This window comes from Bos taurus, chromosome 8 (assembly GCF_002263795.3).
Source record: "Bos taurus isolate L1 Dominette 01449 registration number 42190680 breed Hereford chromosome 8, ARS-UCD2.0, whole genome shotgun sequence".
NCBI lineage: Eukaryota > Metazoa > Chordata > Mammalia > Artiodactyla > Bovidae > Bos > Bos taurus.
In genome coordinates, this window is record NC_037335.1 from 55,043,663 (window position 1) to 55,069,418 (window position 25,756).

Consider the following 25,756-nt stretch of genomic DNA (forward strand, 5'->3'; position numbering starts at 1 on the left):
GAAAAAGCCTGAATTACAGAGTAACTTCATATTTCAGATAAAGATAGCAAACATCTTTTAAAATACATAGTAGAATTCATAAGTAGGAAAAATTTCCAGCAGCCAAAAACAAAGCAGAAACAAGAGCCTGAAGATAAATATGTTTTAGAAGCAATGAGAGAAGCAAAATGTGGCTCTTCAACACTTAATTATGTATAGAAAGAGACAGAATATGAGGAATTGGGTAGATAAAAATGAAAAATTTTAATGCAACATTCACAGAAATCAACAGAATGAACTTTCAATAAAAAAGATATTCTGCCCATTGCTATCTCAGAAAGATTTTGAAAAAGTTTGTCTGTCATGCTAGAGTTCTAAGTTTGGGTAACATAATTACTAGGCTGATTTGCCAAGTGTGTTTATTTGGTTACTTTATTTGGTTACAGAGTTAAATGTATAAAAACTTTTAAACTATTGGAAGAATATATAAAAGAATTATGCTTATGAATTTGGAATTATAAGGAGTTTTTTAAATGAGTTTCAAAAAGTAGAAATTTTATTGAAAAGACTCATAATTTGATCAAATCAAAATATAAATCTTCTGTCAAATAAAGGAAAGCATGATGTAATAGAAATGTAAAAGGCAGAAAATGCTGAAAAAATGTATTGGCAAAATGTAAAGCATGCAAAGAATTGAAGTAACAAAAGTATATACAAAACATCAAAGGAAAACTAAAAAAAAGGCAACAAAAAAGGAAAATGGATAAATGGTTTATAGATACAAAATTCATATCAGATACCCAATTGGATAATAGATACATAAAAATTATCAAAGCTGGCAAACATTGAAGTAAAATTAAAACAACCTAGTCTCCAGTGTGGTGTTGGAGAAGACTCTTGCGAGTCCCTTGGACTGCAAGGAGATCAACCCAGTCAATCCTAAAGGAAATCAATCCTGAATATTCATTGGAAGGACTGATGTTGAAACTGAAGCTCCAACACTTAGGCCACCTGATGCAAATAACTGACTCATTGGAAAAGACCCTGATGCTTGAAAAGATTGAAGGCGGGAGGAGAAGGGGACGACAGAGGATGATGATGGATGGCATCACTGACTCAATGGACATGAATTTTAGTAAACTCCAGGAGTTGGTGATGTACAGGAAAGACTGGCATGCTGTCGTTCATGGGGTCGCAAAGAGTCGGACAAGACTGAGTGACTCAACTGAACTGAACTGGGTCTCCAGTACAGCCCTATCAGCTTGGCAAAATTTTATTAATGTGATATTGCCAACTGTTATCAAGGATGGACAGAAAAACAAAATATTCAACTATGGCTGCTGAAAACATAGACAACAGTTTAGCAAATCTAATAAAGCAGACCAACTTCTCCCTCTCTCCCTGTAAGTCCTTTTCTAGACATACATCTTAGAGCAACAGTTCTAAGTGTGGTCCATAGACCAGTGGGAGCCCCTGAGATCCTTTCAGGGTATCTGCAAGTCAAAACTACTTTTATAATAGTTAATAAGACCTCATTTTTTTTTTTTTTTTGTCTGTAGAGATGTTTGCATTGGTGGTATAAATGCAATGAAAGATAAAACTGCTGATGCTTTAACACAAATCCAGACGGAAATATCAGAATATGGTTTCTGTATTCTTTACCACCAGGGACTTGCAGTTAAAATAGAAAAAGCTAGTTTTACCAAAGAATGTCCTTGATAAATAGGTGAAAAGTATTAAATTTCTTAAATCTTGACTGTTGAGTGCACATCTTTTTAATATTCTGTGTGATAAAATTGCAATTAAGCATGAGGTATTTCAACAGCATATTGAGCAGCAAAGAACAACACTTGTGTGATTGAGTTATGAACAGAATAGTTATTTTTATTTATGAAATATCATTTTTACTTGAATGAAGAACTGACAGACAAACTACAATTGTTCAGGAGGGTATCTCGCAGTCACCTTCATGGAAGTGAGTTTCAACCAAGAAAGTTTGATGATTCAAGGCAAACAATGGATAATATTTGTAACAAAAATAAAATTCAAATTTCTAAGTGAAAATTAGAATTTTGAAAAACTGATATTAGCTACTGTGAGCTTCAGTTCAGTTCGATTCAGTCACTCAATCGTGTCCGACTCTTTGTGACCCCATGAATTGCAGCACGGCAGGCCTCCCTGTCCATCACCAACTCCCAGAGTCTACCTAAACCCATGTCCATTGTGTTGGTGATGCCATCCAACCATCTCATCCTCTGTCGTCCCTTTCTCCTCCTGCCCCCAATCCCTCCCAGCATCAGGGTCTTTTCAGATGGGTCAGCTCTCCACATCAGGTGGCCAAAGTATTGGAATTTCAGTTTCAGCATCAGTCCTTCCAATGAACACCCAGGACTGATTTCCTTTAGGATGGACTGGTTGGATCTCCTTGCAATCCAAGGGACTCTCAAGAGTCTTCTCCAACACCACAGTTCAAAAGCACCAATTCTTCAGTGCTCAGCTTTCTTTATAGTCCAACTCTCACATCCATACATGACTGCCGGAAAATCTATAGCCTTGACTAGACGGACCTTGTTGGCAAAGTAATGTCTCTGCTTTTCAATATGCTATCTAGGTTGGTCATAACTTTCCTTCCAAGGAGCAAGAATCTTTTAATTTCATGGCTGCAATCACCATCTGCAGTGATTTTGGAGCCCAGAAAAATAAAGTCAGCCACTGTTTCCACTGTTTCCCCATCTATTTGCCATGAAGTGATGGGACCAGATGCCATGATCTTCATTTTCTGAATGTTGAGCTTTAAGCCAACTTTTTCACTCTCCTCTTTCACTTTCATCAAAAGGCTCTTTAGTTCTTCTTCACTTTCTGCCATAAGGGTGGTGTCATCTGAATATCTGAGGTATTGATATTTCTCCCGGCAATCTTGATTCCAGCTTGTGCTTCTTGCAGCCCAGTGTTTCTCATGCATAACTTCTGCATAGAAGTTAAATAAGCAGGGTGACAATATACAGCCTTGACGTACTCCTTTTCCTATTTGGAACCAGTCTGTTGTTCCATGTCCAGTTCTAACTGTTGCTTCCTAACCTGTTTACAGGTTTCTCAAGAGGCAGGTTAGGTGGTCTGGTATTCCCATCTCTTTCAGAATTTTCCACAGTTTATTGTGATCCACACAGTCAAAGGCTTTGGCATAGTCAATAAAGAAGAAATAGATGTTTTTCTGGAACTCTCTTAACAGCTTCCTGATGTTTAAAGCCCTTTCTGATGTGAATTATTGTTCATTGTACGCGTGCATGCTAAGTTGTTTCAGTTGTGTCCCTGTGGACTGTAGCCCTCCAGGCTCCTCTTTCATGGGATTCTCCAGGCAAGAACACTGGAGTGGGTTGCCATATCCTCCTTCAGTGGATCTTCTCAACCCAGGGATTGAACGCAAGGTTCTTACATCTCCTGCATTGGCAGGTGAGATCTTTACTGCTAGCACCACCTTGGAAGACCTAGTGCTCATTATGAATTATATATCTATTAAATTATAAAACTCAAAATTCATGATTGTAACTTCCACTGGAGAGGGAAAGAAAAGGCAATATGTGTGAAGGACTTCAAATTAAAATACTTTATGTATATGAAAAAATGAAAATAATTTTATAGCAAGCCTTTTTCTTCTTTTCTGTAGGGCATATTTAAATATATTCTGTTTCCTTTTTTAGTAGTTTATTATTAAAAACACAAATGCTTTAACATCAATCTTTATTGTAGCTATCATTATTGTCTTTGAATTAATTCTTCCTTTAGGAAGTTTTGTGGATTTGAGTATGGTTCTTGATGTATTTTATTCAACATAAAACTTACATAAGTATATAGCAACAATACACTAAGAATGCATGCATCTAAGTGCACTTCCCAAGTCTATATTTTTAAAAAAACATTTTGCCAGTTTCATAGGAAAAAGTGACACATGATTGATTTCATTACTATTTTGGTGACCAGTAGTGTTCAGTCCCTGGGTCGGGAGGATCTTCTGGAGGAGAGAATGGCAACCCACTCCAGTATTCTTGTCTGGAATATCCCATGGACAGAGAAGCCTGGAGGGTTACGGTTCATGGAGTTGCAGAGTCTGACATGACTGAAGCTAGTTGGCGTGCACACACACAGTGAAGTCCAGGAATGGGAAAAGCACAAATGATTAAACTAAGATTATTCCTGCTTTAGAAACCAAGAAACAGTCAGCTTGATACTCCTGTCCTTGGAGAATTCACTTCACTCTTGATTTCTTTACCACTAGTGCAACCTGGTAAGAACAAAGAGAGAATTGTAGGCCTGTACTCTTAGGTCAAAGAGCACTGGGAGAATTTACTATCATGGTTTCCCTGTCCACCATTTCTCACATATGGTGTTGGGGTGAAGTGGCTCTGCAATTTCATAATTATTTAATATGCTCAGTGTCTGCAAGAAATGCGACAGATATGAGAAATAACAGGTTCCCAAATATGTGTATTTGGATTCCCATATCTATGCATGCGTGTATGCTAAGTCACTTCAGTCATATCTGACTCTTTCCAACCCTGTGGATGGTAGCCTACCAGGCTCCTCTGCCCATGGGATTCTCCAGGCAAGAATATTCTCCAGGGTTGCCATGCCCTCTTCCAAGGGATCTTCCCGACTCAGGGATCAAACCCACATCTCTAATGTCCCCTGTATTTGGCAGGAGGCTTCTTTACCACTAGCGCCCCCTAGGAAGCCCTCCAAGATCTATTGTTCTTGTTCAGTTCCTCAGTCATGTCCGACTCTTTGTGACCCCATGGACTGCAGCATTCCAGCCTTCCTTATTCTTCACTGTCTCTGGGAGTTTGCTCAAACTTATGTCCATTGAGTTAGTGATGCCATCCAACCATCTCAGCCTCTGTCACCACGTTCTCTTCCTGCCATCAATCTTTCCCAGCATCAGGGTATTTTCAAATGAGTTGGCTGTTTGCATCAGGTGGCCACAGTATTGGAGCTTCAGCTTCAGCATCAGTCCTTCCAATAAATATTAAGGGTTTATTTCTTTCAGGGTTGACTGGTTTCATCCCCTTGGTGTCTAAGGGACTCTCAGGAGTCTTCTCCAGCACCATGGTTGGAAAGAATCAGTTCTGTGGTGCTCAGCCTTCTTTACAGTGCAACTCTTACATCCATCATGACTACTGGAAAAACCACAGTTTTGCCTATACAGACCAAAGAATAAAATCAATCTGATTTCAGTACTGACTATCTGGTGATGTACATGTGCAGAGTTATCTATTGTGTTGTTATAAGATGGTGTTTGCTATGACCAATGTGTTCTCTTGGCAAAACTCTGTTAGCCTTTGCCCTGCTTCATTTTGTTCTCTAAGGCCATACTTGCCTGTTACTCCAGGTATCCTGCTTTTGCATTCCAATCCTCTATGATGAAAATGGCATCTGTTTTTGGTATTAGTTCTAGAAGATCTTGTACGTGTTCATAGAACCATTCAGCTTCAGCTTCTTTGGCATTAGCGGTTGGGACATAAACTTGGATTACTCTGATGTTGAATGATTTGCCTTAGAAACAAACTGAGATCATTCTGTCATTTTTTGAGATTGCACCCAAGTATTGTTTTTCAAACTCTTGTTGACTATAAGGGTACTCCATTTCTTCTAAGGGATTCTTGCCCACAGTGGTAGATATAATGGTCATCTATATTAAATTCACCCATACCTGTCTGTTTTAGTTCACTGATTCCTAAAATGTCAATGTTCACTCTTGCTGTGTCTATATACACCAGAAAATCATCTACTTCATATGTTCCCATTTCTTAATTTATCCAGATTTCTACCTATACCATCCTTTGGAGATTATCTTACATAATAGATCTATTCCTTTCAATAGCTATCATTGTTATATAAGGAGGGATTTTAGTGACCTAGCCTTGCTTTTTCACCTCTGAAATTCTTCATGATGATGACTTTTATTCTAGTTAATAGTTTTCTACACCATTTGATGTCCTCTGAGATCAAAACCATGCTGAAAGCCAGCAATGCCATTAAATTATCACTTCTTGATGAAGTTACGCTTGTCTGTTTACTTCCCATGATCCTGTCCTCATGGTAGCTTTTGGCAGAAGCCTGTTTTATTCTTTATATTTATCCTTTCTAGAACAAAGGATCCATATAAAATAATTTCATATTTTGTTTATCATTTCAATTTGTGTTTCCTTTTTCATATTTTGATGAATTTTTATTGTACTTTGTATTCTTTTCTTCCTGATTTTTAAAGACTCTTTTTTAAGTATAAATATATCACAGGAATCTTGAACAAAATTAATTTGTCAAATTTGTGGTACATTGTAAATTTCCTTTAAGTTTCTTTATGATATTCATTTTGCATTCAGAAGTTTAAAGTTTATATATAGACATAATATATCAGTTCTTTAAATGCATGGCTTCTTTCATTGGTTTGTTTTTTCCCCCTGTAAACCTACTTAAGATTTGCCCATAATTTCTTTGTTTTCGTTTTTGTACTTGACTCCTCAAGTCATGCAGAATTTATCTAGTATGTATTGTAAGGAGTGAACTTGTCTTCTTTATTTATTTTTTTTTTTTTATTATTCTGGCCAATTTTGTCAGGACAAAAAAGTCATGGGGGAAAAAGAAGCTTTATTTTCTCATTCAATTATGATACCACCTCTATCATGTATTTAGTTTTTGCATAGAAAAATCATTCGTATTTTGGGTTTTTTATTCTGATTGATTTGCCTCTCTGTGGATTCCTGGGTAACTGCTATACTGTTCTGATTATTGTTCTTCTAAGTTTCATCACTTGTAGGCATTATTCCCTCTGTCCTCCCATTTTATTTCCAGAAAACTTGTTGCCTAATCCTACCTTTTTATTCTTCTAAATGTACCTCAGAATGTCTTCTATAAAAATTTCTGGGATGTTAATTAGAATTGCAATTTGGATCACAAATTAATTTGAAAATGTTAAGTGGAATTCCTGTTTCTGTTCAGGAGCTTAACATATATCTTTAATGATTCTCTTATTTCTTACAACTGCAAGGAGATCCAACTGGTCCATTCTGAAGGAGATCAGCCCTGGGATTTCTTTGGAGGGAATGATGCTAAAGCTGAAACTCCAGTACTTTAGCCACCTCATACGAAGAGTTGACTCATTAGAAAAGACTCTGATGCTGGGAGGGATTGGGGGCAGGAGGAGAAGGGGACGACAGAGGATGAGATGGCTGCATGGCATCACTGACTCAATGGACATGAGTTTGAGTGAACTCCGGGAGTTGGTGATGGACAGGGAGGCCTGGCGTGCTGCGATTCATGGGGTCACAAAGAGTCGGACACGACTGAGTGACTGAACTGAACTGAACTGAGAGTCACTTCATATCATTCTTATCGATAAAACTCCTACCTTGTTATTGCTGTAAACACGATAGGATATTTTGACTCATATTTTCTAATAGTGATGGGAAATGGCAACCCACTCCAGTGTTCTTGCCTGGAGAATCCCAGGGGCTGGGGAGATGGTGGGCTGCTGTCTATGGGGTTGCACAGAGTCTGACACAACTGAAGTGACTTAGCAGCAGCAACATAAGGATTAATAATTATTACACATTTATTTTGCATTAAATCCATATTAAAATGGGTTTATATTGGGGGGCTCCAAAATCACTGCAGATGGTGATGCAGCCATGAAATTAAGACACTTGCTCCTTGGAAGAAAAGTTATGACCAAACTAGAGAGCATATTAAAAAGCAGAGATATTACTTTGCCAACAAGTGTCCATATAGTCAAAGCTATGGTTTTTCCAGTAGTCATGTATGGATGTGATAGTTGGACTATAAAGAAAGCTGAGTGCCGAAGAACTGATGCTTTTAAACTGTGGTGTTGGAGAAGACTCTTTTTTTTTTTTCTTTAATTTTTTTTTTAACTTTACAATATTGTATTGGTTTTGCCATATATCAACATGAATCTGCCACAGGTATACATGTGTTCCCCATCCTGAATCCTCCTCCCTCCTCCCTCCCCGTACCATCCCTCTGGGTCATCCCAGTGAACCAGCCCCAAGCATCCAGTATCATGCATCGAACCTGGACTGGCGACTCATTTCATATATGACATTATACATGTTCAATGCCATTCTCCCAAATCATCCCACCGTCTCCCTCTCCAAGCGACTCCTACAGCTCAATTCAAGAAAAATAAATGACCAAATCAAAAAATGGGCCAAAGAACTAAACAGACATTTCTCCAAAGAAGACACACAGATGGCTAACAAACACATGAAAAGATGCTCAACATCACTCATTATTAGAGAAATGCAAATCAAAACCACTATGAGGCACCATTTCACGCCAGTCAGAATGGCTGCGATCCAAAAGTCTACAAGCAATGAATGCTGGAGAGGGTGTGGAGAAAAGGGAACCCTCTTACACTGTTGTTGGGAATGCAAACTAGTACAGCCACTATGGAGAACAGTGTGGAGATTCCTTAAAAAACTGGAAATAGAACTGCCATATGATCCAGCAATCCCACTGCTGGGCATACACACTGAGGAAACCAGAATTGAAAGAGACATGTGTACCCCAATGTTCATCGCAGCACTGTTTATAATAGCCAGGACATGAAAGCAACCTAGATGTCCATCAGCAGATGAATGGATAAGAAAAGCTGTGGTACATATACACAATGGAGTATTACTCAACCATTAAAAAGAATACATTTGAATCAGTTCTAATGAGGTGGATGAAACTGGAGCCTATTATACAGAGTAAAGTAAGCCAGAAAGAAAAACACCAATACAGTATACTAACGCATATATATGGAATTTAGAAAGATGGTAACAATAACCCTGTATACGAGACAGCAAAAGAGACACTGATGTATAGAACAGTCTTTTGGAGAAGACTCTTGAGAGTCCCTTGGACTGCAAGGAGATCCAACCAGTCCATCCTAAAGGAGATCAGTCCTGGGTGTTCTTTGGAAGGACTGATGCTGAAGCTGAAACTCCAATACTTTGGCCACCTGATGTGAAGAACTGCTTCATTGGAAAAGACCCTGATGCTGGGAAAGACTGAAGGCAGGAGGAGAAGGGGACGACAGAGAATGAGATGGTTGGATGGCATTACTGATCGATGGACTTGAGTTTGAGCAAGCTCAGGGATTTGGTGATGGACAGGGAAGCCTGGCGTGCTGCAGTCCATGGGGTCGCAAAGAGTCAGACATGACTGAGTGACTGAACTGAACATATTAAAATATTTTGTTCTGATAGTTTTCCCCCATGATCTGGCTTTTCTAGATAGATAATTTCATCATCTACAGATAAGGATACAATAAAAGCTGTATCTGTTTCTTTATACCAGTGTCAAAATTTTTTTAAATAAGTTTAAATAATGTGTAGGCTATTGTTTCTAGTTTTAATATTAATAGCTTTTTTCTCCCTCTAGAGTAGTGTCAGCAGTGCAAAGTTCTGAAGCTGGAATGCCCTTCTCATGGCCGTTGCAAACATCATTAAATGATCATTGCATTTTGTATTTCTAGTGTTCTCAGTAACTAGAGAACATATGCATATGATATTTTTTATTTGGATTGAGTACCTCTACTTTAAATATATAATTTAAATTACATCATCCTATTTTAGTTTCTTAACACTTCAGTCTAAAACTTATTAGATTGTAAACAGTAAACTGATATTTAAATAAGATTTACTGTTTACCCTCTGTCTCCTATTCATTTAGGACAAAGACTACATTTACCCTTGTATCCTTAGCTCCTAGAACACTTGGCACATAAAACTATTCAATACATATTTCCTAATAAATGACTCCCATCTATTAAAGATCTGCCCCTAGTTCTCTTTCCATCTCTAGTCCTGCATACAAAACATTTCTGTAGGGGATAAGCATCTCAAGGAGCACTACACTTCTGCCTGACTCTCTGTAATTTGTAGGACATTGTGTCTCAGGTGTTGTTATTTCCAGCATCCATAAAAGAGAATATGAAGAAGGATGTGGGGATGCTCCTAGCTAAAGCAGAATAGTTTGGCAGCACCTGGTGCTGTCTCTTAATCTTGGAGTTAGTGATAAATCTATAATAAGCAAAGATTTTACCCACTTCTAGAAGATATTAATACTTTTATGGATGAATCAGAGAAAAAAGTATATGCATTGAATTTTAGACATTACTTCTTGATCTACCTCTATAATTAATAGGAATATCACCCAGATTTTGTCCAATTGAATTCTCTGACTTGTAGATTATAGTGATGCTCTTCTTTTTGTTACTGCTTTTTTATTTTGTATGAACCTTCAGAAATATATGTAATATGAAACCTAAAGTTTTCATAGTCATAGTAACCTAAAAGGCAGTAGTTTTGTGTGTGTGTGTGTGTGTGTGTGTGTATGGTGGCTCAGACAATAAAGCGTCTGCCTATAATGCAGGAGACCTGGGTTCAATCCCTGGGTCGGGAATATCCTCTGGAGAAGGAAATGGCAACCTACTCCAGTATCCTTTCCTGGAAAATCCCATGGATGGAGGAGTATGGTAGACTACAGTCCATGGGGTTGCAAAGAGTCAGACACGACTGAGCGACTTCACTTCAGTTCACTTAATATATGTTTATAGATATATATAGTAAGTGTTTAATGAATGCTGTATTGATTATGCATTTAAGAATTAAATAAGATGTTGCAACAGACTCTAAGAGGTGTATGCTGCTGTTGCTGCTGCTAAGTCGCTTCAGTCGTGTCCGACTCTGTGCGACCCCATAGACAGCAGACCACCAGACTCCTCCTTCCATGGGATTTTCCAGGCAAGAGTACTGGAGTGGGGTGCCATTGCCTTGAGAGGTGTATACTAATACCCTAATGTTATAAAGATTGGTTCTTAAATTCAGAGAATATAAACAGTGTCTATACATTCATAGCAAAAAAGTAAAATAAAACTAAACAAAACAGATTTGATACAGGTATCCTGCCTGAAACATTTGTATTTTTACTAATACATTCTGAATTTCAATACTATCATTGCCTGGATACCATGAAAAGAAACAGAAAATATACACATGCACATGCACACACACACACACATACAGAGTTGACTCATTATTCACAGTAATTGTGCTCCATTAAGTCACTATGAACACTGAGTTAATGAATGCTCAGTCTTTGTATCTAGGGAACACATAGGATTAGATTCCTATGAGCCCCTGGTCATATGTAGGCAAATTTGCACATGAATCCACAAACTATGAAAGTTGATTGTATTGCACTCACACACACAGTACACATATACACATATGTGCATACACGTATCATAGGCCTATATTAATACTTTCAATTTCCAGTCCAGCACTGCAAGGTTCATTCTAGCTTTGTCTCTTTATATGTAACTTTTCTTTCTGACAATGAGAAATCTGACTCTGATTATTTACAGTATATCTACTAATTTGTTCAGCCCTAATATACAGACAAGGTGGTTTCATAATTCATAACCCGTATCCCTATGAGAAACACATTTGAAAACTAGAGTACTTATACAGGGTGTTTTAGTCATCTGTAACTTTATAGTATCAGTCAAAATATGATTTTCCATCCCCTTTCTTCTTCATTCCTACAATTCATTTATAATTTGATGCACACATTAGATGCATTTGTCACAATCTGCAGCCCATCTTTCTTCTGTATCCTGGTTGATTTTTTAAATTTCCATATATTAAAATTCACTTTTTTGAGGTGTGTGTTCTATGGATTTTGATGAATGCATAGAGTAAGATATCTAACACTGTTCTGTACATAACAGTTCCATCACCTTCAAAATTTCCTCACACTGCTCCTTTATAGACAACCTCTCTCCCACTCCACACTGCTCCTTTTCTTTCCTCAAATTTTGCCTTTTTCCAAGTGTCATGTAAATCAAACTATGTAATATATAGCCTTTGGCTACTGACTCTTTTCCTTAGAAAAAAGCATTTAAGATTCATCTATTTTATTGCTTGAATCAATAGTTTATTATTTTTTTTATGTCAAGTAGCATTCCTTGAACTTCCAGATGTTCAAGCTGGTCTTAGAAAAGTCAGAGGAACCAGAGATCAAATTGCCAACATCCGCTGGACCATTGACAAAGCAAGAAAGTTCCAGAAAAACATCTATTTTTGCTTTATTGACTATGCCAAAGTCTTTGACTGTGTGGATCACAATAAATTGTGGAAAATTCTGAAAGAGATGGGAATACCACACCACCTGACCTGCCTCTTGAGAAATCTGTATGCAGGTCAAGAAGCAACAGTTAGAACTGGACATGGAACAACAGACTGGTTCCAAATAGGAAAAAGAGTATGTCAAGGCTGTGTATTGTCACCCTGCTTATTTAACTCATATGCAGAGTATATCATGAGAAACGCTGGGCTGGAAGAAGCACAAGCTGGAATCAAGATTGCCAGGAGAAATATCAATAACCTCAGATATGCAGATGACACCACCCTTATGGCAGAAAGTGAAGAGGAACTCAAAAGCCTCTTGATGAAAGTGAAAGTGGAGAGTGAAAAAGTTGGCTTAAAGCTCAACATTCAGAAAACGAAGATCATGGCATCCGGTCCCATCACTTCATTGGAAATAGATGGGGAAACGGTGGAAACAGTGTCAGACTTTATTTTTCTGGGCTCCAAAATCACTGCAGATGGTGACTGCAGCCATGAAATTAAAAGACACTTACTCCTTGGAAGGAAAGCTATGACCAACCTAGATAGCATATTCAAAAGCAAAGACATTACTTTGCCAACAAAGGTTCGTCTAGTCAAGGCTATGGTTTTCCTGTGGTCATGTATGGATGTGAGAGTTGGACTGTGAAGAAGGCTGAGTGCTGAAGAATTGATGCTTTTGAACTGTGGTGTTGGAGAAGATTCTTGAGAGTCCCTTGGACTGCAAGGCGATCCAACCAGTCCATTCTGAAGGAGATCAGCCCTGGGATTTCTTTGGAAGGAATGATGCTGAAGCTGAAACTCCAGTACTTTGGCCACCTCATGCGAAGAGTTGACTCATTGGAAAAGACTCTGATGCTGGGAGGGATTGGGGACAGGAGGAGAAGGGGATGACAGAGGATGAGATGGCTGGATGGCATCACCGACTCGATGGACGTGAGTCTGAGTGAACTCCGGGAGTTGGTGATGGATGAGGAGGCCTGGCGTGCTGTGATTCATGGATTCATGGGGTCGCAAAGAGTCGGACACGACTGAGCGACTGAACTGAACTGGAGTATTCCAAAATATGAAGATATTTTTCTTTCCATATACATTGGTTTTATTGTGAATTTGTAATATTTCATATACACATAAAGACTATTCCACTGTATAGGGCAGCTGAACACAGTTTATCATGCTGCTTCTCTAAATAATTTCTCCAAGCATCAACTTTGGCCATCAACCTCTATTGTTTTTAATGCATTCACCAGTTGAAGGATATCTTGGTTGGCTCCAGTTTTTGGTGGTTATGAATAAAATTGCTGTAAGCATTTTTGTTGTTGTCCAATCACTAAGTCATGTCCGACTTTTTGCGACTCCATGGACTGCAACACACCAGGCTTCATTGTCCTTCACCATCTCCTGGAGCTTGCTCAAACTCATGACCATTGAATTAACAATGCCACCCAGGTATAGATTTTTGTGTAAACATAAGTTTTAAAATTCTTATGGGTACATATATAAAAGGGAGATTCCTGGTTCATATGGCTTAATATGCTACTGGGTTTGTTTCACTAGAATTTTGTTGAGTGTTTTTGCACCTATATTCATAAGGGATACTGGTCCAGTTTTTTTCTCTTTTGATTTCTTTTTCTATCTTAGGATAATACTGGCCTAATAATGTCTTAGGAAATTCCCATTTCTTTTGGCTTTTGCAGGAGTTTGAATTTCTCACTTCTCTAAACATTAGGTAGGATTTACCATTAGAGCAATATGATCTTGAGTTTTTCTCTGTTGGAAATGCTTTAATAACTGACTGAATCTTTTTTTTTTTTTTCCTTAGAGGTCAATTCAAATTTTTAATTCCCTTGAGTCAGTTTAGGTAATTTATATATATTAATTTGCTTATTTCATCAAGTCTGTCTAGTTTTTTGGCATACAGTTGTTCACAGTAACATGTTTTAATCTTTTTTATGTCTGTCAAGTTGGTAGTAATGTCCCCACTTTCATTCTAGATTGTAGTGATATGTGTTTCTCTCTCTCTCTCCCTTTTTTCCTTCTTGGTGATTCTATCTAAAAGCTCGTCTTCATACATATATATATTTTTTTTCAAAGATCAAACTTTTGAGTTAATTGGTTCTCTATATTATCTCCTATACTCTGTTCTTTTCTAATCTTTATTATTTTGTTCCTTCTGTATATGTTGAGATTAGTTTGCCCTTCTATTTCCAGCTTCTTTAGGTAGAGGTTTAGGTTATTGATTTGACACCTTAATTCTGTTTAATGTAAGCATTTATAGTTATGAATTTCTCTGAGCACTGCTTTTACTACATTCAATAAGTTTTAATATGTTTTGTTTACATTTTGTTCATTTCAAATATTTTCTACATCTCTTTTTAATTTTTTCTTTTTAAGAATGTGTTAATTTAACATATTTCTGAATTTTTCAAATTTCATTCTGTTATGGATTTGTAACTTTATTCCATGTCATCAAATAACATATTTGTTTATTTCAATCTTTTTAAATGTATTGAGACTTGTTATGTGACCTAACATGTGGTCTACATTGAGAATATTCCATTTGCACTTGAGAAGAATGTTTACTTGCTATTGTTGACTGGAGTATTTTATAATTGTCTATTAGGTCTCTTGTGTTAATAATGTTTTTCTTTTATATGTTATATATAATGTTATTCAAGTCTTTTACAGACTTCTTGGTATATCTAGTTGTTCTATCCATTACTGAAAGTGAGGTATTGATATCTCTTTTATTGTTGAACTGTTTCTCCCTTGAATTGTTAGTCTTTCTCGATGTATTTTAGGGCCCTGTTGTTAGATGTATAGATTTTTATTATCATTATATGAAAGATTAACCCCTTTACTATTGTATATATCCTTTGTCTCTTGTAATAGTTCTTGACTTAAAGTTTATTTTCTCTAATATTAATAGCCACTCCAGCTCAATTTGGTTTCATGAAATATTTTTTATAGTCCTTCACTTAAAACCTGTTATGTCATTGGATGTAAAGTAAATGTCTTTTGAAGGCATACAGATGGATGATTTAAAAAAAATAAATTCCATTCTCCTTATCACTGCCCTTTGATTGGAGAGTTTAATCCACTTGTATTTAAAGTAATTACATATAAGAGAGGACTTCAGTTCAGTTCAGTTCAGTCACTCAGTCATGTCCGACTCTTTGCGACCCCATGAATAGCAGCACACCAGGCCTCCCTGTCCATCACCAACTCCCGGAGTTCACCCAAACTCACGTCCATCGACTCAGTGATGCCATCCAGCCATCTCATCGTCTGTCGTCCCCTTCTCCTCTTGCCCCCAATCCCTCCCAGCATCAGAGTCTTTTCCAATGAGTCAACTCTTCGCATGAGGTGGCCAAAGTACTGGAGTTTCAGCTTCAGCATCATTCCTTCCAAAGAAATCCCAGGGCTGATCTCCTTCAGAATGGACTGTTTGGATCGCCTTGCAGTCCAAGGGACTCTCAAGAATCTTCTCCAACACCACAGTTCAAAAGCATCAATTCTTCAGCACTCAGCCTTCTTCACAGTCCAACTCTCACATCCATACATGACCACAGGAAAACCATAGCCTTGACTAGACGAACCTTTGTTGGCAAAGTAATGTCTTTGCTTTTGAATATGCTATCTAGGTTGGTCATAGCTTTCCTTCCAAGGAGTAAGTGTCTTTTAATTTCATGGCTGCAGTCACCATCTGCAGGGATTTTGGAGCCCCCAAAAATAAAGTCTGACACTGTTTCCACCGTTTCCCCATCTATTTCCAATGAAGTGATGGGACTGGATGCCATGATCTTCGTTTTCTGAATGTTGAGCTTTAAGCCAACTTTTTCACTCTCCACTTTCACTTTCATCAAGAGGCTTTTGAGTTCCTCTTCACTTTCTGCCATAAGGGTGGTGTCATCTGCATATCTGAGGTTATTGATATTTCTCCTGGCAATCTTGATTCCAGCTTGTGCTTCTTCCAGCCCAGCGTTTCTCATGATATACTCTGCATATGAGTTAAATAAGCAGGGACTTAGTTTTGTTATTATATTGTATGTGTCTTATATCTTTTTATATATCTTATTCCTTCACTACTGCATTCTTTCCAGTGAAATAGATATTTCCTACTGTGCATTTTTAATTCCCTTATTGGCTTCCTATGTGGTGCTAGTGGTAAAGAACCTGCCTGTCAATGCAGGAGACATAAGAAACTTGGGTTTGTTCCCTGGGTCAGGAAAATCCCCTGGAGGAGGAAATGGCAACCCAGTCCAGTATTCTTGCCTGGAGAATCCCACTGACAGAAAAACCTGGTGGGCTAAAGTCCATGGCATCATAATTAGTCAAACACAACAGAAGTGAGTTAAGTTATTGTTTCTTTTAGTATATTTTAGAGTTATTTTCTTAATCATTGTCATGGAGATTTCAATTAAAAACTTACAGCATTTAGATTCAAATTTTGGTTTAATATTAAAATAATTTTGATAGTATCCAGTATACTATAGAGCTCTTTTCTCTCCCCATCTTCTTTCAGCTATTATGGTCACAAATTACATCTTTATATATTGTATGCCCATCAATATAAGTTTATAAATGTTTTCTGCAATTGACTTCTAAATAGGATAGGTAAATAAGTGAGTTTCATACAGAAAATACATTAATTCAGCCACTAAAATATTCATTATAGTTTTATGCTGCAAATGGGGCTGGGACTAGCAAAAGTAAAAGGGGACAAAGTTTGTTCTTCTTAATGAGCTCAGCCATATTTTTTAACTCAGCTTTGCCTGGATTGCTGCAAGTTTTTAATTAGTTTCCAGAGATACAAAATGTTGATACTTAGAATTTTTGTCACTTTTTGTATTTTATGAAGAGGTAGTCTTTAGGAATTCTTTATATCACTATTTTATTTTCTATTATTCCCTTTGTATAATTTTTAAAAGTAAAAATTAAGTTGACCCTTGAATAATACAGCTTTGTACTGCATGGGTTCATTTATATGCAGATTTTTTCAGTAAGTATATACTGCAATAGCAAAGCCTTTGATGATGTGGATCACAACAAACTGTGGAAAATTCTCAAAGAGATGGGAATACAAGACCACCTGACTTGCCTCCTGAGAAATCTGTATGCAGGTCAAGAAGCAACAGCTAGAACCAGACATGGAACAGTAGACTGGTTCCAAATTGGGAAAGGAGTGCATCAAAGCTGTATATTGTCACCCTGGCTTATTTAACTTATATGCAGAGTACATCATGAGAAATGCTGGACTAGAAGAAGCACAAGCTGGAATCAAGATTGCCAGGAGAAATATCAATAACCTCAGATATGCAGATGACACTACTCTTATGGCAGAAACTGAAGAAGAACTAAAGAGCCTCTTGATGAAAGTGAAAGAGGAGAGTGAAAAAGTTGGCTTAAAGCTCAACATTCAGAAAATTAAGATCATGGCATCTGGTCCTATCACTTCATGGCAAATAGATAGGGAAACAGTGGGAACAGTGGCAGAATTTATTTTTCTTTGAGCTCCAAAATCACTGCAGATGGTGACTGCAGCCATGAAATTAAAAGCCTCTTACTTCTTATTTTCTTACTTAAGAAAAATTATGACCAACTAGACAGCATATTAAAATACAAAGACATTACTTTGTCAACAAAGGTCTGTCTAGTCAAAGCTATGGTTTTTTCCAGTAGTCATGTATGGATGTGAGAGTTGGACTGTGAAGAAAGTTCAGTGCTGAAAAATTGCTGCTTTTGAACTGTGGTGTTGGAGAAGACTCTTGAGAGTCCCTTAGACTGCAAGGATATCCAACCAGTCTATCCTAAAGAAAATCAGTCCTGAATATTCATTAGAAAGACTGATGCTAAAGCTAAAACTCCAATACTTTGGGTACCTGATGCGAAGAACTGCTTCTTTGGGAAAGACCCTGATGCTGGGAAAGATTGAAGGCAGGAGGAGAAGGGGACAACGGAGGATGAGATGGTTGGGTGGCAGCACCAACTCAATGGGACATGAGTTTGAGTAAACTCTGGGAGTTGGTGATGGGCAGGGTGGCCTGGTGTGCTGCCATCCATAGGGCTGCAAAGAATCAGACATGATTGAGTGACTGAACTGAACTGATACTACAATACTACATGATCTGTGGTTGGTTGAATCCATGGATATGGAACTGCAGGTACAGAGGACTGATTATAAAGTTATCTGTGGATTTTCAGCCTCCCTACCTTCTGCATTGTTCAAGGATCAATTGTTTCCCTCTATTTCAAGTAGCCTTACATCATTCATTGTCAGGTGTTTTTCTAGATGGAAAAATAATATTTTAAGTGAAAAACATTGTAAGCAATTTAAAGGTCTACACAAACTTCCCTGGACTGATAGATTCTTTTTTAATCTCAGTAATAAGAAGAATAAGAATATCTGTCTTCCCTGAAGCAGTTATTATGTGATAGTCATTGCCTATGTGTTTTATATATATTATCTCATTTAATCCATGTAACAACTTTGTGCTGTGGTGACTTTTATTATCCTCATTTTGTATATGAGAAAACTAAGGTTTAAAGAGATTAAACGAAAGGTCATATAAGTCGCAAGGGACAGAGATATGATTCACATCAGTGTCAGTTTGATTCCAGAGTATTGTTCTTAACCATGATGCCAGGAGAGTAAACAGTTCAGAAAATATTGTAATATCTGACTTAGATATGCAGACCATTTGTTGTTACCATTACTATTAAAATATATATATTAGATATTAATATATTGGATAAAACTAGGATGTTATCTGAGTATACCAATAAAGTATTTACAGAATATTTCTCAGATGGCAGTTTTATGCTAGATATTTCTTAGGATAAAACCTGATTACTATCTTTAAGAATCCAATTATCTACCAAGGAAGTGAGAATAACTATGTGAGAAATAATTAAACTCTAAGCCTTAAGATACTAAGAATAAAGTCAATGGGAGTTTAGAGAAAAAGCGTCATGGGTAACAGGTTGCAGTGCAAAAGGACTTCATAAAACTACTGGGATAAACTTGAAAAATAAAGAGGGTTGAACATGGCTTGGAAACTTTTAGATTCAAAGCTTAATTTGATAAGTTCATTTAAGAACGTTTTTCTAATGCAGACTATTAAAGGCATTGAAAATATAAAAGATAAAGTTCTAGACTCTACCTTTAAAGAATTCAAATTTTTTTTAAAGTATATGATGCCAAATACTATCTTGTAAGTTTGTATGAAATGCTATAGACAAATGTAAGAAGCAATTACACCTGTCTGTAGGAAGCAAGGACAACCCTTAAAACTCCAGAGAACAAAAGACTTTCAAGCTGGCTCTATAGGATGAGGTAGTAGTCATTGCTTCTACTACACTTAACACTGCTCGGTGGACCCAGCCTTCCTGGGGATTGGTAAGGGGATGCTAACATGCTTGCTCTCATTTTTTATACCAGAAGAGCTAACTCTTTCCATCCTGGTCTATATTCTATTTTATGCAGAAGAGCTAAGACAGTGTGAAAGCCAGAGAGAGAATAAAATGGTCTTAAGTATTCATTAAATTCTTGGATTTGCATCCTAAAATTTTTAAAAATAAAACATATATCCCTTGTTTGCTTTCTTTCCTTCATCTAATTTCCTAAGTCTTCCTTCAGTCAGAATTAGAATATCACAAACACTGTCAGGGCTACAGTCTTTAAGTTCTTCACATTTGTATGGCATTGTAAGATAGGGAGGGCTTTGGTGTCCCAGACAACCTTATTTGGCACCTGACTACTCCTTTCTTGATGGTAGCACTTAATTATCTTAAAGCTGGTTGGTTTCCTTCCAAGCACACTGCAAACCATATTGTTAATCTTGTAAATGCCAGTTGGGGTTAAGCTGGCTTGACTTTTTTTTTTTTTTCACTGTCCTTGTACTTTGGGTTCAGTTTATTTGGCAAGGCTGATTTTTCTTTGCTTATGTCTATTTCTAATGCACTATTAGAAGACTTTTTTTTTTTTACATTCCATTAGCAATTCTCTAGAAGCACAGGTTGCAGATATGCAGTCCAAGTAAAAGATATACAAAGGCACAGGGTTTGGAAAGATGTTCACACAACATGATTTTTTCAGAGTGAATAAAGTATAAGCCTGTTAGGAACTAGAGATTAAAATGAGAAAATAGCTAATGGTCAGGTTATACATACATAAACCCAAGGCATTTGGACTTTATTCTGTTAAATAAATGGAATAGTACCTGATTTCTGAATCATAACGATCATTCCTTTAGAAGAATAAAGGATGTGTTAGAAAGAGCCTGCTGGGCTGCCGTCTATGGGGTCACACAGAGTCGAACATGACTGAAGTGACTTAACAGAAAGAGGCAAGTAGCAATAGTATTAAGGGCATGTGTTAAGTTTATTAGAATAGTCAGCAGGGATTAATCTTTTATTTTTATTCTAATGTGGTAGGTTTTTTTTTTTTTTTTAATTAGTCCAAACTGGACAAAAGTAGGATAAGAAGGGAGGGAAATACTGGTCTAATTATAAATAATCATCATTGACTTTTAATATAGGAGAACTTATATGCAGAGTACATCATGTAAAATGCTGGGCTGGATGAAGCACAAACTGGAATCAAGATTGCTGGGAGAAATATCAATAACCTCAGATATGCAGATGACACCACCCTTATGGCAGAAAGCAAAGAAGAACTAAAAGAGCCTCTTGATGAAAGTGAAAGGAGAGTGAAAAAGTTGGCTTGAAACTCAACATTCAGAAAACTAAGATCATGACATCTGATCCCATCACGTCATGGCAAACAGATGTGGAGGGGGCTCCAAAATCCCTGCAGATGGTGACTGCAGCCATGAAATTAAGACACTTACTCCTTGGAAGAAAAGCTATAACCAACCTAGACAGCATATTGAAAAGCAAAGATATTATGTTGCCAACAAAGGTCCATCTAATCAAAGCTGTGGATTTTCCAGTAGTCATGTGTGGATGTTAGAGTTAAACTATAAAGAAAGCTGACTCCTGAAGAACTGATGCCTTGGGCTGTGGTGTTGAAGACTCTTGAGAGTCCCTTGGACTGCAAGGAGATCCAACCAGTCCATCCTAAAGGAAATCAGTCCTGAATATTCATTGGAAGGACTGATGCTGAAGCTGAAACTCCAATACTTGGGCCACCTCATGTGAAGAGTTGACTCATTGGAAAAGACCCTGATGCTGGGAAAGATTGAAGGCAGGAGAAGAAGGGGATGAGAGAGGATGAGATGGTTGGATGGCATCACTGACTCGTTGTACATGAGTTTGAGCAAGCTCAGGGAGTTGGTAACGGACAGGGAAGCCTGGCGTGCTGCACTCCATGAGTTCACAAAGAGTCAGATACAACTGAGCGACTGAACATTTTATAATTATTTATGTAACTAAAATAATTATAAATTTGTTATGAAAGTTAAAAGTAAAGTATGCATCCTTATACATTTTTCTAGTATTAAAATGTCAATCTGAAAATATTTCTATTGACATACTGAAGAAAAGTATTTTCACTGACATACAATTTAAAGATTGTAGCTTACCTTTTCTCTCATTTTCTTCTCCATTGCTACCTTTCCCTTTCCAGCAATGAAAATCAATTACTAAACTTTTATAGGAGTTGAAATGTATTCTGTGAATTACTCTCTTCTTTTTGCATCATCTGGTTTTCTGACCAGCAGCACTTTTTGCTTCTCTTCTCTTACAATTTCCTTTGAGAACCTATAAAACTTTGAAGAATAATAGATTAAACAGTACTCCACTTTCATACAATATTGGCAGTCTGGTCTTCACATGAACTGTGGTCAGACTTACCTACATCTCATGACAGATTCTACTCGTCCTATTTTATAGATCATATTTCCATATAACACCTTTTATATTCAGGATATGTGCTGAATATTTTATTTACAATTGCTCACAAGAACCTGAGAGGATTGTGAATGAATTATGCCTCAAAAAAATGAAAAATAAACCTCAGAGGCAAGGAATTACTTATGACTAGAGTTCACAAATGCACAAATCAAGTTTTATAAAATTACTGTGTACTCAAAAAAACACAAAAAATTAAAGCATAATGATAGAGTGATAGTTAAGAGCCTCATTTAATAACATTTAAACATCTCACTCAGAATTTTTTCTTACATTTTTTAATAGATTGATGACTATCCAAAGTGCAGCTGTTTTGCTCAGAAAAAGACTCTAGGGTATGCTGGTATATAATACGTATAGACAGTAAAGTCACAAATCAATAGAGGAAAGTGATTATTCAATAAACAATTACTGAAACGTTTTTAATGTATTTAGGAAAAAAGAATATCTAAATACATACCTCACAGGATGCATAAAAAGTAATAGCGTAAGGGGGAAAAGAATAACTCAAAATATTAAAAGGAAATTAAAATGAAAAGGCAATGATTTTTCATTATAATTCTGGAAACGTGGAAAACTTTCCAAGTTCAAAATCAATGGATATATCCCAGAGGAAAGTGTTGATAGATTTAACTGTGCAATTAACACCTTCTGTGCCATGCTGTGCTTGGTTGCTCAGCTGTGTCTGACTCTTTTCAACCCTGTGGACTGTAGCCCACCAGGCTCCTCTGTCCATGGGGATTCTCCAGGCAAGAATACTGGAGTGGGTTTCCATGCCCTCCTCCAGGGGATCTTCCCAACCAAGGGATTGAACCCAAGTCTCCCGGATTGCAGGCAGATTTCTTTATCGTCTCAGCCACCAGGGAAGCCCAATTAATACCTTCTATCTGCTACCCCCCCAAAAAAAATCCCAAAATAAAGAAATAAAGCTTACATCTACCCACATATCATTTTTAATAGAAATATAAAAATAAACCTAAATAGAGAATAATAGAGTATGGGTTGAAGACAATATAATTCACCCAGTTAATGGAATATTATAGACATGACTAGTGATGTTTATAAAGAATCCAAAATGACCCATGAAAACCATATATTTTGATATTAAAAAAAACAAAGACTAAAAAAACTGCATATGTTAATACGTATAAATATGTAAAATTACTCCTGATATTTTAATTTTAAAAAAGTTTTAAATATAACTTTTACACAATAGCAACCATTTTAGATTTTGTATCTTTCTTTTCAAAGTCCTATTTAAGGAAATGTCTCTCATCAAAATCTTCATGTTGTTTTTTTAGATTGAGTTATTTTTGTTTGTTCTTTTTAACTTGAAATCATCCCAGTTTTTAAACTCCAACTTTGGAACTACTTTAACTTTCTAAATCAGTTATTAAAAACAAAAAGTAAATGACTGACATGGTTTAAAATTTAGGAAAGGCAAATTCTTGTCTCCTAGATTCTTGGTTATAGGCCTGGTGGGAAATTGCTGTACATTGATTTGCCCTGCCGTGTTTTGTCTTTCCTTTAACTCGTCACAGTAGTTTGGCACTTATCCAAGTGCTGGTTAAGTCCATCAGTCTCTTGTAACAATGTGTGATTGTTAACAGGACAGATGCTGACCTAGGAAACACCACCTCTTAAGAGACCTTAGAACCCAGAGAGCAGAAGTCATTAACCCTTTAGATGCGGTGAACACCAAAACATCTCTAGTCCTACAGCAAAGTGTTTTTCACTGTACAGCAAAGACTGAGATTTTCACACTACTTCGGCTACTTAAATGTACATGAAACAGAAAAGGACATCCTAGACAATGATAGAAACACAACATGGAAAATCACACAAAAATAATGTAGATGCCTTCTTACTTTAGTACTTAATTATTTCTTATTTTAAAAAGGTATTTGCATTTACATTTGGTCTGCTGCTGCTGCTGCTAAGTCACTTCAGTCGTGTCCGACTCTGTGCGACCCCATAGACGGCAGCCCACCAGGCTCCCCCGTCCCTGGGATTCTCCAGGCAAGAACACTGGAGTGGGTTGCCATTTCCTTCTCCAATGCATTAAAGTGAAAAGCGAAAGTGAAACCACTCAGTCGTGTCTTGACTCTTAGCGACCCCATGGACTGCAGCCTACCAGGCTCCTCCATCCATGGGATTTTCCAGGCAAGAGTACCGGAGTGGGGTGCCATTGCCTTCTCCGACATTTGGTCTAGTTGAGCCTTATTATTCCTGCTCTCATTTGTAATCATATATAACTGTTCCTTGGATTTATGGGTTTTAGTCCTGACCCTGTAAACCTCTCTCTCTCTCCTGTAAATAATTCTAACTCCATAAAGCAGTATTAAAACCACTGACTTCTCTTGTCCTGTTTGTTTACATATATATATATATATATACACACACACACACACACGCACACATATGTATGTACATAAGATATATCATATATTCTATTTCTGTTATATACAGAACATATATATTTAAACTGTATGTATGTATAGCACACACATACACACATAAAATTTACTACTTTTTTCTCTGTTCCCTACCCTGTACCCTTCAATTAGGTTACAACTTCCCTGCTTTTGGTATTCTCTCAGGTATTTTACTATTTCTTGGCCCCTTTTGTTTCTTGGGATATTTTAGTATTTAACATAAGAAAATTTCTTCTTTTTTAACTTTTCTCAACCTACTACTTGTTAATTTACTGATTATTTCCACCTTAATTTTCCAGTGTTTGTCTTTATTTGGTGGGACCATAATGGGTGAAATCTATATGATTTGATTTATCCCACATTGAAGTCAGAGATATTTTCTTAAGGTAATTGCTTTGACATTTTATTTCTCCCACTTACCTATGCACACATGCATACACACACACACATTTTTTTTCTTCTTTTCCCTCCTCCTTGCTGAGCTCCTCCTTGCCATGTATGGCCTCTTTCCTTATTAAAATATTTCTAACCCATATGCACACCTGTGTCCATAGTAGAGATATTTACAAAAGCCATGAGGTAGAAGCAAGTCAAATATTCATTGATGGAATTCATGAACAAAATATGTAACATACATGCATTCAGATATTATTCAGTCTTAAAAAGGAAGGAAATCCTGTCACAGGCTTGTGACAATTGGATGAATCTTAAGGACATTGTGCTAAGTGAAACATACCAGTCAAAAAAGACAAATATAAAATATGATTCCACTTATAGGAAGTAGTTAAAGTAGTCACATTCATAGAAACAGAATGCAGAATGGTGGGTACTAGGGACTATGGGGGTGGGGAGAAAAAGGGAGTTGTTTAATGAATATAGAGGTTGAAATTTGCTAGATACAAACATTCTGGAGATTTGTTTCACAAGAGTGTGAATATATTTAACACCACTGAACTATAGGCTTAAAAATGGTTAAGAAAATGCTATATACTAAAAGTGTCCCCTCAAAATTCAGATGTTTAAATTATAATCCCTAGTATACTGATTTTAGGAGATATGGGGCCTCTGGGAAGGTAATCAGGTCATGCAAGTGAAACTCTCATGAATGAGATTGGTGTCCTTATAAAAGGAATTACCAGAGCTCTTCCCCCATTTAATTGAGAACATAGTGAGAAGTAGGCGTTCTCCAACTGTGAAGAAGACCCTCACCAGAACTCAGACTCCCAGCCTCCAAAACTGTGAGAAATAAATTTCTGTTGTTTATAAGCTACCCATTCTTTG